The 5,187-nt window shown below is 46.0% G+C and overlaps 1 protein-coding gene across 1 annotated transcript in view; it reads left to right on the top strand.

Moving 5' to 3' along the window:
- rasgrf2b (Ras protein-specific guanine nucleotide-releasing factor 2b) overlaps window positions 1-5,187 on the top strand; it is a 116,210-nt gene that overhangs the window by 85,619 nt on the left and 25,404 nt on the right. The gene's annotated exons all lie outside the window — the stretch shown is intronic.

Raw genomic sequence — 5,187 nt, 5'->3', positions numbered from 1 at the left:
AAAAGTCATTCTTTAAACCCGTCACCAATTGGCATGGAAGGAGCAAGGGTGCTATTTTAGTATTTTGTCTCATATGTCTCATATCTTCGATTTACACAAGTGACAAATTAAGATTAGGCTTATTTTTTGTGTGTTTATTGCCTAAGTTTGCCTAATGTAAAGTAGGCCACTGACTGGTGGCATGTGCTTTCAAACACATTGCTCTGTTTTCATGGTTGAATACAGTAGTATGTAAAAAGTGCAGTGTGTGGGTAAACAGTCCATCATTCATACAAATGTCTTCAGATCAGAGAAGTACAGTATGTGGTGTCGTTGCTCAGTGGTGTAAGGCACCATAGGCCCAACCATTAGTGGTGTGGATTGGCACTGTCCTCACGATCCGATTCGATCACGATTCGGGAGGTGGCGATTCGATTCGATTCTATGCGATCCGATCCGATTCAATTCTACAATGCATTGCAATGCATTAGATTTCTACTGAAAGCAAAGCAGATGTTTAATCAGTCATGATGAGGCAATACAGGTAGTCAGAAACTGAGCAACAATTTATTGGCTGTTTTCTGTGTCACTCTGTATCAGTCTTGCAATGTTTTGAAGTGCTGTTATTTAATTTAACATTCATTTGCTCCCGAAATATCCATGGAAGTATTTAAAACTTAAAAAAATTGACGGATCGATTCTGGAACTTGCCGGATCGATTCTGGATCGTCCATGCCCCCCATTGAATTGCATCGCCGAATCGATCATTGTTGACACCACTACCAACCATCGATTTTCACCCGAGGTCATTTCCCTATTGTTTCCCACTCTCTCCCTTTTCACTCTCACTCTATTCCGCCTATCGCTCATCCTATAAAGGCACAAAACCCCAAAAATATGTTAAAAAAAATGCGGAAGCTTAATTCAAGCTATTTAGGTTGATGGGGAAACAGTCGTCTACCATACGCGGGTCCTGACCCCAAACCCTCCCAGGTTTACAGTAATCACAGAACGGGTGCTAACGTGGGGAACAGGTGGTTTCCCCTTGGATGTCTCACTCACTCACCTTCTCTCTCTCTCTCTCTCTCTCTCTCTCTCTCTCTCTGTCTCTCTCTCTCTCTCTCTCTCTCTCTCTCTCTCTCTCTCTCTCTCTCGCTCGCTCGCTCGCTCTCTCTCTCTCTCTCTCTCTCTCTCTCTCTGTCTCTCTGCCTAACAGCTCGGTAGAATTTCATGGTTGTTATTGCAGCTGTCAGTTTGTGTTGGTGCTGGCCGAGGTCTGTGTTTAGCAGCCCAAGTGTTCGCCCCGCAGGTTCCGCGGTTTTTACAAGTCTAAAATAGCGGAGCGTGCCTTTCCACACTTTCCACGTCCTTAATTAATACAGAGGAGGGGGGTGGGTGATAAACAGAAGGCTGCCAATTAGCAGCCAAAACACATGTAATGGCAATACATTGTCAGGCCATGGCCTGTGCACCTCTCTAGTAGTCAGAAACTCTCAAAAGCGCCGACTGCTTTGCCAGCGAAACCCACACGCCCGCGTGAAATTGAGAAAGACTGTGGAGGAAACAAGCGTAAGAAATTTGCCTCTGATAATACCGGAAAGCTGTTTGTTGTCATGCGACAGGATGTCATCAGGGCTTGAGCTGGTGACAGTGTCGGCACCATAGTTGTCACACACATCGGTGCCATTTGTTATGGTATGGTACACACGCGCACGCACGCACACACACACACACACACACACACACACACACACACACACACACATACACACACACACACACACACACACACACATACACACACACACACACACACACACACACACACACACACACACACACACACACACACACACACACACACGCAGGGGCATACAGTAGCAGTAAAGTGTGAGCCCTATGTACAATCAGCTCCACTGGTCCAGAGGCCCTAGCTCCAATCCCTGTATGACACCCCTACACACACACGCACACACAGACACACACACAGACACACACACACAAACACACACACACAGACACACACACAGACACACACACACAAACACACACACACACACGCACTCACGCATGCACGCACGCACGCACGCACGCACGCACACACACACTCCACTTTGTATGACTACACAGCCTCTGTACGCTCCCCATGTCACTTTGCTTATGTTCAGACTGCCAGGGTTTCTTGTTTGCATATCTGATTGACTCGGTCTGATGGACTGAACTGTCTGCACTATATTTTGCAAGCGACCCGAATCCAATCTTTGTGAGCATTGGTAATCCGTATTTTTTACGTATAGTGTTATCTGTGTTATGTTCGTTTGGTTTGCTTGGTTGCCATAGGAATGATATTTTCCCTGGGACGTGACGTTGACATTATGCCAATGCATAAGGAAATGACATTAACTTGCTAATGTGCCCCTTCACTTAATGGGCTGATTAGATGCATCAAGAGCACACTGTGTGTTATAAATGTAAATAAACATTGTGCACACAGTCGCTGTTCATGAGTAAAGGGATTGACATATGATTGTACAATGCACTCAGTGTACATACATTTAAATCTGATTGGAACACACAGGACACAACCACAACAGGAAGGCACATTTAAAAAGTAAACACAATCAGATTTGCATTTGAAACTACATCTCATTTATGGCTTCGATCGGATTGGGATGCAATTCAAAAAATCATTTAAAACTATTTACCCATTGAGAACATCAAATCAGCAAACAAACAAACTGGATAGGCTGGAAATCAGATTAGGGGTGCTTGAGTGGTTGAGCACTGCATATCTTTTTTGTTTCTGGTGCCCTGTGTCCTATGCCAGCTTCAGAATAAGTTGTTTCGTTTCAATTATGGTTTCATGCTGGTAAACAAAGTCAGCAATTGAGGGCAGAAATGATGGTCATTGAAAGGGGATGGAAACTCTCATTTATATTCTTGAAAATACATTTGAGGGCAGCCCTCTTTTTCAATGTAACTGAGTTACAAATGATTACAATGTCCAAAATGTATCTATAGCAGGATCAAACAATGGGCACAAAAGTCAATAAATGTATACATTAAACAATAAAAATATAATAATTTAAAAAGACAAATACATATACAAAATTAGAAAACAATCAAGAAAAACAATTGCAGCATGGGATTGGGAGACCAGAGATCTTATAGACAGAGATACGTCCTTCTAGTTCTTTTCCGGTATTCACGTGATGTCAGGTTAACGCCCCTTTAGGAGACCTTTGGTTAGGAGACCTTCGGAGTCCTGAGGTAGAGAATAAATGGAGTCCCCTTAGCGCTGTAGATGGCGGTAAAGCCTCAAAAAGAGAAGGAGGGGACAACGCCCCCTTAGGAGACCCAACATGAGCACACTCTTTTGCATTGGGTGGGCGGGGTTTGAATCCTCTTCATCAATCTACCCTCTTTGCTATCACATTGTCACTGTGTAGACACTATCGCTGGCACAAAGGTGCTTTGTTGTTATGATCGATGGTTTCTACCCTGACACCAAAGCAAAGCTACATTGTGAACTTTGCAGTGTTAATTCAACACTTAACCTATAGTAAAGAGTAGGATGAACACTGTGAGTGTTACATACAAGTCTCTCTGTATGTTGAACAGCATGTACTGTGTGAGATTTCCCACAGGTGTGATTCTTTGTCTACACTCTGTAGCTGTACATTAGTTCCTGTGGTGCTTAGCTGTCAGTCAGTCTGTACCACTAAGTAAAACTGCTTTTTCCTTTACTTCAGACATGTAAAAATGGTATCCTTTACCCGAAATGTTTAGACGGTATAGCTCCCATCTTCATCAGAGGGCGACCTAAGTGTGCAATATGTACGTATTTTTCCATACCATACAGTACAAAACCCATAGGTACATATAATTATAGAGCTCAATATATCTTGTGTGTGTGTGTGTGTGTGTGCGCGCGCGTGTGTGTGGGTGGGTGAGGGTGTGTGTGTGTGTGTGTGTGTGTGTGTGCGCGCGCGTGTGTGTGTGCGTGTGTGTGTGTGTGCGTGCGTGCGTGCATTGGCAGCCAATGGTGGCAGCCATTCCTGGACTATGAAGGGGTGGCGTCCTCCGCAGTGGTGCTGATGGTGGCAGAGGTGTTCATGGTTCACCTCATTGATCTCCTCCCTCCCATTACAGGGCTGTGCTCTAACATAAACCTGTCAGTGCGTGCTGCCGCCCACACCATGAACACCCACCCACGCTGCTGTTATCCGCCAGGGAAGCTACAGTCATGGTTGGGGGGTTCTTTCTGATGGCTTTGTCCAGGTCCTAGCCACCATAGCCGCTGCTATCCACGGCCACTGCTGTCCACCGCCAGCCACGTGGCCACTACCACTGTTACTGCTGCTAGTGCTTCGACAACTATTCCCAACCCATCGTATGTTCACACTGTGACTTCGCCTCAATTAATGAATACAAAGATTTCCCCCTTTGCATGGCATCGTGACTCAAGAGACAAAGGGACCCCCATTGCATCGTAACATTATCGCATCCGCCTTTTAAAATTCCCAGAATTTTGCAGCCACCACCAGGATCGCTGCGGCTGCCGTCACTACGGATGTGGGTCTCTGTGACCACCATTCTCACTCATGCACACATAAACACACGCACTCTACACACTCCAATTCTCTCACTTTCTCTCAATGGATGCATTTATATGCTTTTGATTGTGAGGTTAATAAATTGTTTCCTTGTATGATAATGAGCTGTTTGTGAGCGTGCGTGCGTGCGTGCGTGCGTGCGTGCGTGCGTGCGTGCGTGCGTGCGTGCGTGCGTGCGTGCGTGTGTGTGTGTGTGTGTGTGCGTGCGCCCCTGCCACTGTGATAGCTGCCTTTGTCATCGCTGCCCTTCCCTCGTCAGTGGCGGCCGCGTCCAATTGGTTCAGCTCCACTGCCCCCGCTTCTGCCAAATTAGCCCCTGGTCATCCAGCATGGACAATTAGCCTTTAGAAAGCATTGCACAGACATACACGGGCACACACTCACATAGTCACACACATACATACACACATGGGCACACATTCTCACACACCTATACACACACACACAGACACACACACGGGCACACACTCACATAGACACACATAGTACATACACACTTGGACACACACACACATGCGCGCAGTCACACACACACTCAAGCATGCACGCCCCTATGCACGCACGCACACACACACACAAATGGACACACGGA

This window comes from Engraulis encrasicolus, chromosome 3 (genome assembly GCF_034702125.1).
Source record: "Engraulis encrasicolus isolate BLACKSEA-1 chromosome 3, IST_EnEncr_1.0, whole genome shotgun sequence".
Taxonomy (NCBI): domain Eukaryota; kingdom Metazoa; phylum Chordata; class Actinopteri; order Clupeiformes; family Engraulidae; genus Engraulis; species Engraulis encrasicolus.
Note: the sequence above shows the minus strand (reverse complement) of the source record. Positions and strands in the feature narration are given on the sequence as shown.